Here is a 9,775-nt window from a genome sequence, read left to right on the forward strand (position 1 = left end):
CTCCGCTGCCTTGTGGCTATACCCACTCATGGTTTTGAGAGTAAACTCTTCGGGCAAAAAAAAAACCCGGAGCTGGAGTCCCTGTGGCAGGCGTACATTGAGTTCAAAACAGACTGGTAACTCCTCTCAACACTGCTGGTACCAAACCGTATCGGTCTCTGCCGTTCCTCTGGGTTCATCAGTTGCATGGAGAAGGACAGCTTGCTGTCCATATTGTACTGCCCTGGCTTGTGTATCAAGACAGCTAGGATGCAATATCCACAGTCTACTCTGACCGGCGGAGGCCTTCAACCCTTTTTAGAAAATAATTCAGAAGGAAAAGGAAAAACCACAATGATTAAAGTTGAGTTCTGAAAATTGATGTTTAGTAATTCTATCCCCAAGTTTAAGTTTTCAATAATAGTTAACTATTAACGAATAGCCCTTGAGCATCACCTCACTTATTTAATTTCTATTTTTGTACTAATTTAATTTAACTATTTAATATATAAATACTTACTGTAATTCATTGTGTGTATGTATGTGTGTATATACTGTAATTCACATTTTTTCTCTATCATTATGTCTTGCATTGTACTGCTGCCACAAGGGCAACAAATTTTAGAACGTGACGGTGATATTCTGATTCTGAGTGAGTGGAGGGGTGCATGGCAGATGGAGGGTAAAGTGAGAAATGGACTGCAATAGAAACTGAACAGAGGAAGAATATCCCATCAGTGACATTGGTAGATAGGGAAATATTAATTTTCACAGGGACCTGGTTGTCCTTGTGCCTCAGGCAAAACTGCAGCTGTGGTAAATGTTGACCTTCGTTGCAAGAGGGTTTGAATGCAAGGACTGAGATGTTTTGCTGCAGTTACAAGGGGCCTGTTGAGACTGTGCCTAGAGCATTGTGTCCATTTTGTGGTTTTTTTCTTACCTCAGCAAGGATGCGCCTGCTATTGGAGGAAATGTAGTGAAGTTTCGTCAGACTGATTCAGAGGTTCATGGGGAGAGATTGGGTTGACTGGACCAGTATTCATTAGAGTTTCAAAGCAGATCTAATCAAAAATGGATTTCTAACAGAGCAAGTCAGACTGGGAGGGTGAATCCCCTTCTGGATGGGTCTAGGGCAGGGGGTCCCAAACTTTCTTTTGCCATGGGCTGATACCATTAAGCAAGGGGTCTGTGGACCCCAAGTTAGGAATCCCTGGTATAGAATGAGATTTCACGTTCTCAAGATAAAGAGGGAGAAATATAGGACTGGGGTCAGGAGGAGAAATATCACTGGTCGGGGCATGGGGTGTGGGAATGGATTAAGTCATAGGGCATTGGAGCAGAATCAGGCTATTCAGCCCATTGAATTTGCTCTGCCAATCCATCATGGCTGATTTATTATCCTTCTCAACCCCATTCTCCTGTCTTCACCCCCGTAACCTTTGACACCCTTACTATCAACTTCTGCTTTGAATACGCCCAGTGACTTGGCCTGTACAGCCGTCTGTGGCAATGAATTCCACAGATTCACCACCTTCTAGCTAAAGAAATTCCTCCTCCCCTCTGTTTTAAAAGGGATATCTCAGCATTCTGAGGCCATGCCTTCTGGTCCTAGACTTCCCCACCCCCCCAAATTGGGAAGCACCCTCTACATCCACTCTACCTCGGCCTTTCAATATTTGATAGGTTAAGTGGGATCCCCCTCATTCTTCTAAACTACATCAGGTTGAGGCCCAGAGCAATCAAATGCTCATTGTACATTGACACTTTCATTCCCAGAATCATTCTCGTGAACAATCTCTTGACCATCTTCAATGCCAGCACATCCTTCCTCAGATAAGGGGTCTAAAACCGCTCACAATACTCCAAATGCGGACTGACCAATGCCGTATAAAGCCTCAGTGTTACATCATATTCTAGTCCTCTTAAAATAATGCTAATGTTGGAGGGGTGGTCCTGTGGAATTCTCTGTTGCAGAAGACCGTGTAGGCTTTATTTCCGAATATATTCAGGAGGGAGACGGATTCCCCTAGCAGAAATATACTGAGGTGGAGGATGAGCCATTAGCGGGGGTATTCCCTTCTGCCACCTGCGTGGGATGACGAGTCTATCGGGACCCTGAGGACTTGAAACTGTGTGGTGGTTTCTTTTCGAACTTATAGTCTTTTAACATCTTTGGACTATTTTTACTGTGCCCATGGTCTGTTTTTTTTTATCGATTATGCTATTGTTTGCACTGTTGTAACTATATGTTGTAACTATGTGGTTTTGTGCAGGTCTTGTAGCTTTAGTTTTTGGTTTGTTGGGTGGTAGAGTTGGTCTCCTGACTTGGTGTGTCTGGGTAATCTTGTTTTGTCTGGTGGGTTTGGAGTTCCTTTCCAGGGAACGCGCTAAGACGGTAGCGCGATATTAATACGCAGCAGCCTCTCCGGACTCTGGATTTGGGGATTGCCAAACGTTATGTGGATTTTCTGGTGTAGTCCGTTTTGTCCTGTGCTTTTGTGATATAATTCTGGAGGAACGTTGTCTCATTTTTTAACTGCATTGCATTTGTGGTTTCTAAATGACAATAAACTGAAACTAAACTAAACTAAAACTAAACTGAATGGTGGAGCTGACTGGGGGGGGGGGGGGGCGCTGCTGAATGGCTGGCTTCTGCTCCCTTTTCAACTTCACCCCTGAAAACCTGGCTCCAATTTTCAGACTCTGCTCCCAGTCTCTCCGATAGCAGAAACCGTTTCTTTCCTTGTTGCCCTGTCTGTTCCTGTAAATATTACGGAATCTGATAAGTTGCTCTAACAGATTTCTAAATCCAGAGAATGTAACCAGAATTTGTGCAATCTCTCATAGCTTAACACTTGGTAAGTGTACACAGTATTCTCTCCAGAGCTGTTCCAGCTGCTCCATGTGCGTCTGAACTTGTGCTTTGTGCAGCTTGAAGAAATTATTAATAGAATATGTGAATGTGGCAAATGGATTTCAGTGCAGTCAAGTACTTGTCACGTCAACCACACTGCACTTAAACAGATAAGACAGAGGACGTACTAAATGGTACAAAGTTAGAAGCAAGACAGCTTCGTCCCAGAGAATAGAGCACTGAAATGTCATGGAGAGATAAAACGCTTCGTAGGTTATTGGAAATGTGGCCTCTATATCACACGAAGGTGTGAGTGTGTCCTAATTTGGGCTTTGTACAATTAAGTGCAACCTGCACCACCTTGAATTTTAGTAGTGTGGATCTAAAGGCCATACTTGCATGAACCAACATATTTTTGTATCTCTTTGTGACACTCCAGATATCAATGTCCATGGACCAAGTCGTCTTAGTCGTTCACCCCCTTTTAACTTTGTACCATTTATAATATACTCAGCTTTATCTTTTTGGGTCCAGCGTGATTGACCTGACTAGCATTTGATTACACTGAAATCCATTTGTCAGAGGTTTACACATTCACAGACTCTTTCAACGTCTTTTTTTTTTCTGATTTAATGCTTTGACCTACGCTGCTCGGAGTGTTACCTGCCTTTACAGCTGTGCCCCTCCGCTAAGCTGTTATTAAATAAGGCGAATAGTTGCTCTCCTCACAATATCCTTGTGGGATGTCATTAATCACTCCTTGTCAATTTGAGTCCCTGTCAATTATCCCCACCCTTTCTCTTGCTTCGTAGCCTTTTTTTTCTCCGAGAGCTCGGTAATTCACCTTCTGTGCTGAGAGCTTCAACTCTAGTTGACACCTCTTGTGAGAGACTTCATCAAACAAGTTTATATAAACACAATATAGGGACATTTTCCAAACTATTAACAAACCTAAAACAAATCAAAGATGTTCTCCAGACCTGACCTACCCTTTAGAACTTCTCCTTTTTGTGCGTTGAAAATCCCTTTAAAAACTTTTGTTTATTACTTAAAGTGCTTTTTCTTCGTTTCACAAATGGACTCAGCAGTTCCCCACCCCCAGAGTTCTGATCTGGGATGGCGATGCATTCAGATCCTTTCAAAAGGGAGTTGTTGTGTTTCCTTAATAATACAGAGTGAGGCCATTCAACCCCTCAGATCTAGCCTGGGTCTCTGAGCACGGCCGCCTGTCCCATTACCTCACATCTCTCTGTGACTGTTATTGATGGCTCTAGATCAGTCTCTTTGGTGGGCTTTACTATGCTTGCATGGTAGGGTTGTGGGGGGGGGGGGAGGTGGTGGGGTCGGTGCTTTTGCTAGAGTGGTTGTGGAAGGGTCAATGCTTGTACCTGGGAGGGGTGTGCTTTGGGGTTCTGACGTTTCTGTCATTCATTCTTCTGTTCCGTGGATGTCCGCGAAGAGCAAGAATTTCAAGTTGTACACTGTTTTAGATTATCTCCTATTAAATTGAACCTGTTCTGTCTCACATACCCATCAACTCTACACCCGATTCTCCTACCCCTCAGCTACGTCAGGGACAATTAACAGTGGCCACTCAATCTAACAATCTTTGGAATTTAGGAGGAAACCCGCACAGTCGCAGGGAGTTCTCAATATAATCTGTCAGTGTCTCATTCATTACTAACTCTAGTAATTTCCTGACAAGAGTTGCTAGCAGGTCTATAATTGCCTGTTTTTTTTTCCCCTGTCTGTCTTAAATAGCAGAATGACATGCACATTGTCTAAGATAAATTAACGGTTTGCCCTCGGCCTGTTTCTGTGATAAGGCATATCAACCTAAAAGGTACTTCCTCCAAGGCCACAACTCACCAGCCCTCACCCATGCATCTTTGGAATGTGGGATGAAACCAGAGCACAGTCATGGGCAGGATGTATGAACTCCATACAGACAGTGCGGGGATTGAACCCCTCCCTGGCTTGCTGTGCTAACTGCTACAGTACCGTACTGTGCCGTCCCAGTTCAGGATGGTTTCGGTAACCCTGCAATCTGTATTAAAATTGATGTCATGTATTTATTTGTCAAGGCTGTGCTGTGATGGAAGGAGATGCGCAGATCGCAGTAAACTTGTGTGCAAGTATTTTTACCTTTGGACGTTCGGCTGCCTCTGTGGAATTGTTCTTTGCACTGAGGTAGTTATTCCCAACGGTTAGGGACTTGGATGGGAGAAGGGGCTGATTTATTTATTTATTTTTATTATTATTTTACAAAGGAGAGACTGCCTAAAATATTTCCTAGTATAGACAACTACTGCGATAGGTGTAAAACTGAAGTAGCTACTTTGTCACATATGTTCTGGTCATGTTCTTCATTAAAATCGTTTTGGAAATCTTTATTTTCTGCGATTTCTAAAGCTCTGAAAATTAATTTCCAACCTAATAGATTGACTGTTCTATTTGGAATAGTTCTGCATCATATTCAGGGTATTTGATCTTCAGATCAACATGTAGTTGCATTTGTTACACTATTGGCAAGAAGGGCTATTTTATTAAAATGGAAAGATACCTCTGTCCCTTCATTAATTGAATGGTTTTCTCAAGTAATGTTATGTCTCAGTTTGGAAAAAAATTAGAAGTAGAACTTCTGATCCCTGATTCGATTTTTGAGAGAAGATGGGGCTCTTTTGCCAAATATTATCATTTAATTTGAATGATTTTATATGGTTTCCTTCCAATCTTATTCTATATAAATATGAATTGGCAGTTGATGATTCTTTTTATATATATATATAGATGATGGTATTTCTTCAGGGTTTTTTCTTAGTTAGATGGGGTTCTTTTTTTCCTTCTTTTCCTTATTTTTTTTCATTTTTATATATTACAATCAGCTTTTATTTTCCTCAGCTTTATTAATTATATATATATTAATTTGTTGAAGTTTTTTTTATCATTTTGTAGCTGTAGAAGATTATGTACCAATAAAAAGATTCTAAAAATGAAATATATTTTTTAAACTCCTTTCAGATCATCACGAAAAAAAAAATGACTGCTATTGCGCCCCTGGCGTTTAGGGCAGCAGTGAAGGTCCTCCATCTCTGGCAGTGTTCCTTCCTTCATCATGTCAGTAGCTTCCTCTAGGTTTTACTCTCAATCGCGCAACTCCCAGCTGGGGACTCGGGAATGCCGTCGCACTCAAGTGTAGAAGGAATCTCCGTTGCTGTTTCTGTAACAATTTTGTTTGAACAGTCGGGGTTGTTAGCCCTGAGTCGAGAGGACCGGTGGGCCACTCTCGGTCTCGCCTCTACCCTTTGACCTGTTTGGCATGGGTGACCCTGTCAAGAGCCAAAGCACAAGGCCCCAACTCCAGCCAACATAACTGAGTCATTGAGGCAGGCAAGCCTCCAAACCCTACGGCCAGGTTGTGGTCCTCGTGGAGGAGGATCTCTGTATAAAAGAAGCCATCTTAGAAGTGGAACCTCATGGGAGTGGGGGAGGAATGTGTTGGTGAAGTTCGTGTTCTTGATGACTACTCACTGACTCCCAGAATGCGTTGTGTGTGTGTGTGTGTGAGAGAGAGAGAGAGAGAGAGAGAGCAGATTTATTTGGCTGTGAAGATTTTTTTGATCGGGGTATAAAACAAACAACATTTGATCATCAGCACGTTCACAGATAAAGTACACAATGACAGCAGGATAACAAGGACTGGTTACGCAGCATTTTTCAGGAGAAAGTACAAAACAAAATTGAGTCATGATTTGTCTGTGGAATCTGTTTGAAGAATGGATTTATTGAGTGTGCCCCACCCTCTCAAGGCATTCAATATTGTGTACAAACCCTCATCCATTTGTCCCTCCTCTTCTTCTTCCCCCACCAAATAATCTCCTTCTCAGCACTTATTGCTGTATGTAAGTACTACACCTGCCCATTCACCCCCTCCTTCACCTCACTTCAGGAACCCGAACAGTCCTTCCAGGTGAGGTAACACTTCACCTGTGAATCTGCTGGGGCCATCTACTGTGTCCGGTGCTCCCAGTGGGGCCACCTCTACATTTGGTGAGACCCATCATAAATCGCGGGAGCTCCTCTGCTCCATCTGCCAAAAGTGGAACTTCCCAACGGCCAAACGTTTTAATTCCCATTCCCGTTCCAACGTGTCAGTCCATGGCCTCCTCTTGTGCCACAATGAGGCCACCCTCCGGGTCAAAGAGCAACAACTTGTATTCTATCTAGGTAGCCTCCAACCTGATGGCATGACTATCAATTTCTCCTTCCCATTTAAAAAAAATAAATAAATTCCCTCCCCCTCCCCTCTTTTCCTATTGTCCACTCTGGGATCTTACCTCTTCTCACCTGTCTGTCAACTCTCCCTGGGTCCCTGCCTCATTCCTTTTCTCCTCTCCTATCAGATTCTTTCCCCACTAGTCCTTTTCCTTTCCTACTCACCTGGCTTCATCTCTCACCTTCCAGCTATTGTCTTTCCCCTACCCCTCCACCTTTCTATTCAGGCATCTCTTCCCCCCACCTTCCTTCTCAGTCTTGAAGAAGGGTCCTAGCCCCAAACGTCGACTGTTAATTTCCACCGATGCTGCCTGACCTGCTTAGTTCCTCCAGTGTTTTTTGTGTATTAATCCAGAGTTACTGAGGATGCTTTTCTTGAAGAGAAGTTGACTGAAGTAGGTCTGACAGATTGTGACAATTTTAAATAGTGTAAGTAAAGTGGTGGTGTTGATTTCCAGCCTCTGTAGAATTTCTTGTGTTGACAATACTGCCAGGAGCAGATGGGCAGTGACTTGGCCACCGTAGCTGACCCACCAACTGGAGAGTGTAGTGGTCAGGGTTGAAACACTCTATGAAGATTGGGCACCACATGACCACATCTGTTCCTGGCCAAAGGCTATGGTTACCTCATCAGGGAAAGGGAGCACCCTGGTGTATGATGCAAGTAAATGTATTTTGATTTCAATGCTGAATATTACTTCTGCTTATTAATGTCCCTGTCACCCTAGCTTTTGGCTTTTATCACTGACTTTAGCAGCTAGCAGTAAAGGAAAAAGTAACTTTATCAATTTTATTTTGTTTAAAAAGCACGTTATCTTCTGTGAAAATAGTGGATTCAATGCGGGTCTTTCTCAGGTAATGTGGAAATAACCTTATACAAGCAATGTGTTGTTTCTTTGAGTACGTGGTTGGTTGGAATCATATGTAGACCTCCAAATAGTAGTCAAGATGTTGGGTTGAGATTGCAAAGGGAGCTGGAAAGGGTGTGTAATAAGGGTAATGTCACAATTGTAATGGAGGACTTCTATATGCAAGGGGATTGGGAAAATCATTTGGGTGTCAGATCGCAAGAAAGGGAATTTGTTGATTGCCTACAAGATGGCTTTTTAGAGCAGCTTGTGCTTGAGCCTATTCAGGGAAAGGCTGTCTTAGATTGGGTGTTGTGTAATAACTGGGGTCTTATTAGGGAGCTTAACGTAAAGGAACCCTCTGATCATACTATGATTGAATTTGTACTGCAATTTGAGAGGGAGAAGCATAAGTCACATGTATCAGTATCGCAGTGGAATAAAGGGAATTACAGAGGTGTGAGAGAGGAGCTTGCCCCGGTGGATTGGAGGAGGATACTTGCAGGGCTGATGGCAGAGCAGAGATGGCTGCAGTTTCTGGGAATACCCCACAAGGTGCAGGATAGATATGTCCCACAGAGGAAGAAGTTCTCAAATGGCAGGGGTAGGCAACCATGGCTGACAAAGGAAGTTAAGGACTGCGTAAAAGCCAAGGAAAGGGCATATAAGGTAGCAAAAGTGAGCGGGAAGTTGGATGATTGGGAAGTTTTTAAAATCCAACAAAAAGCAACAGGAAAAAGGAAGAAGGAAAAAGATTAAATGAGGTTAGACTAGCCAATAATATAAAGCAGGATACCAAATGTTTTTCTTCAGTTACACAAAGAGTAAAAGGGAGGTGAGAGTTGATGTTTGACCACTGGAAACTGATGCTGATGAGGTAGGAATGGGGAACAAAGAAATGGCAGATGAACTTAATGGGTACTTAGCACCTGTCTTCGCTGTGGAAGACGCTAGCAGCGTGCCAGAGGTCCGTGAGTGTCAGAGGACAGGAGTGAGCGCCATTGCTATTACAAAGGAAAAAGTGCTAGGCACACTCAAAGGTCTTAAGGTGGATAAGTCATCTGGACCAGATGGACTACATCCCAGAGTCCTGAGAGAGGTTGCTGCAGAGGTAACAGATGCATTGGTCATGATCTTTCAAGAATCACTTGATTCTGGCATGGGCCCAAGGGCTGGAAGATTGCAAATGCCACTCCACCCTTTAAGAAGGGAGGAAGGCAAAAGAAAGGAAATTAATTATAGGCCAGTTAGCCTAACCTCAGTGGTTAGGAACGTGTTGGAGTCTATTATTAAGGCTGAGGTTTTGAGGTACATGGAAAATTAATGATAAAAGTAAATCAAAGTCAGCATGGTTTCTGTAAAGGGAAATCTTGCCTGACAAATCTTATGGTGTTACAGGAAAGGTACTGGCATAGATAGTGGAATGGCTGACAGACAGGGGCAGCGAGTGGAAGTAAAGAGGGCCTTTTCTGGTTGGCTACCAGTGACTAGTGGTGTTCCTTGGGGGTCAGTATTGGGACTGTTACTTTTCATGCTGTTTGTCAACAATTTAGATAATGGAATTGATGGCTTTGTGGCAAAGTTTGCGGATGATACGAAGATAGGTGGGGGGTAGGTAGTGCTGAGGAAGCAATGCGATTGCAGCAGGACTTGGACAAATTGGAAGAATGGGCAAAAAAGTGGCAGATGGAATACAGTGTTGGGAAATGTATGATAATACATTCTGGTTTAAAAAGTACAATAGTGTGGACGATTATCTAAATGGAGAGAAAGTTCAAACATCGGAGATGCAAAGGGACCTGGGAGTACTTGTACAGAA

The sequence above is a fragment of the Hemitrygon akajei genome, chromosome 28, assembly GCF_048418815.1.
Source record: "Hemitrygon akajei chromosome 28, sHemAka1.3, whole genome shotgun sequence".
NCBI classification, from domain to species: domain Eukaryota; kingdom Metazoa; phylum Chordata; class Chondrichthyes; order Myliobatiformes; family Dasyatidae; genus Hemitrygon; species Hemitrygon akajei.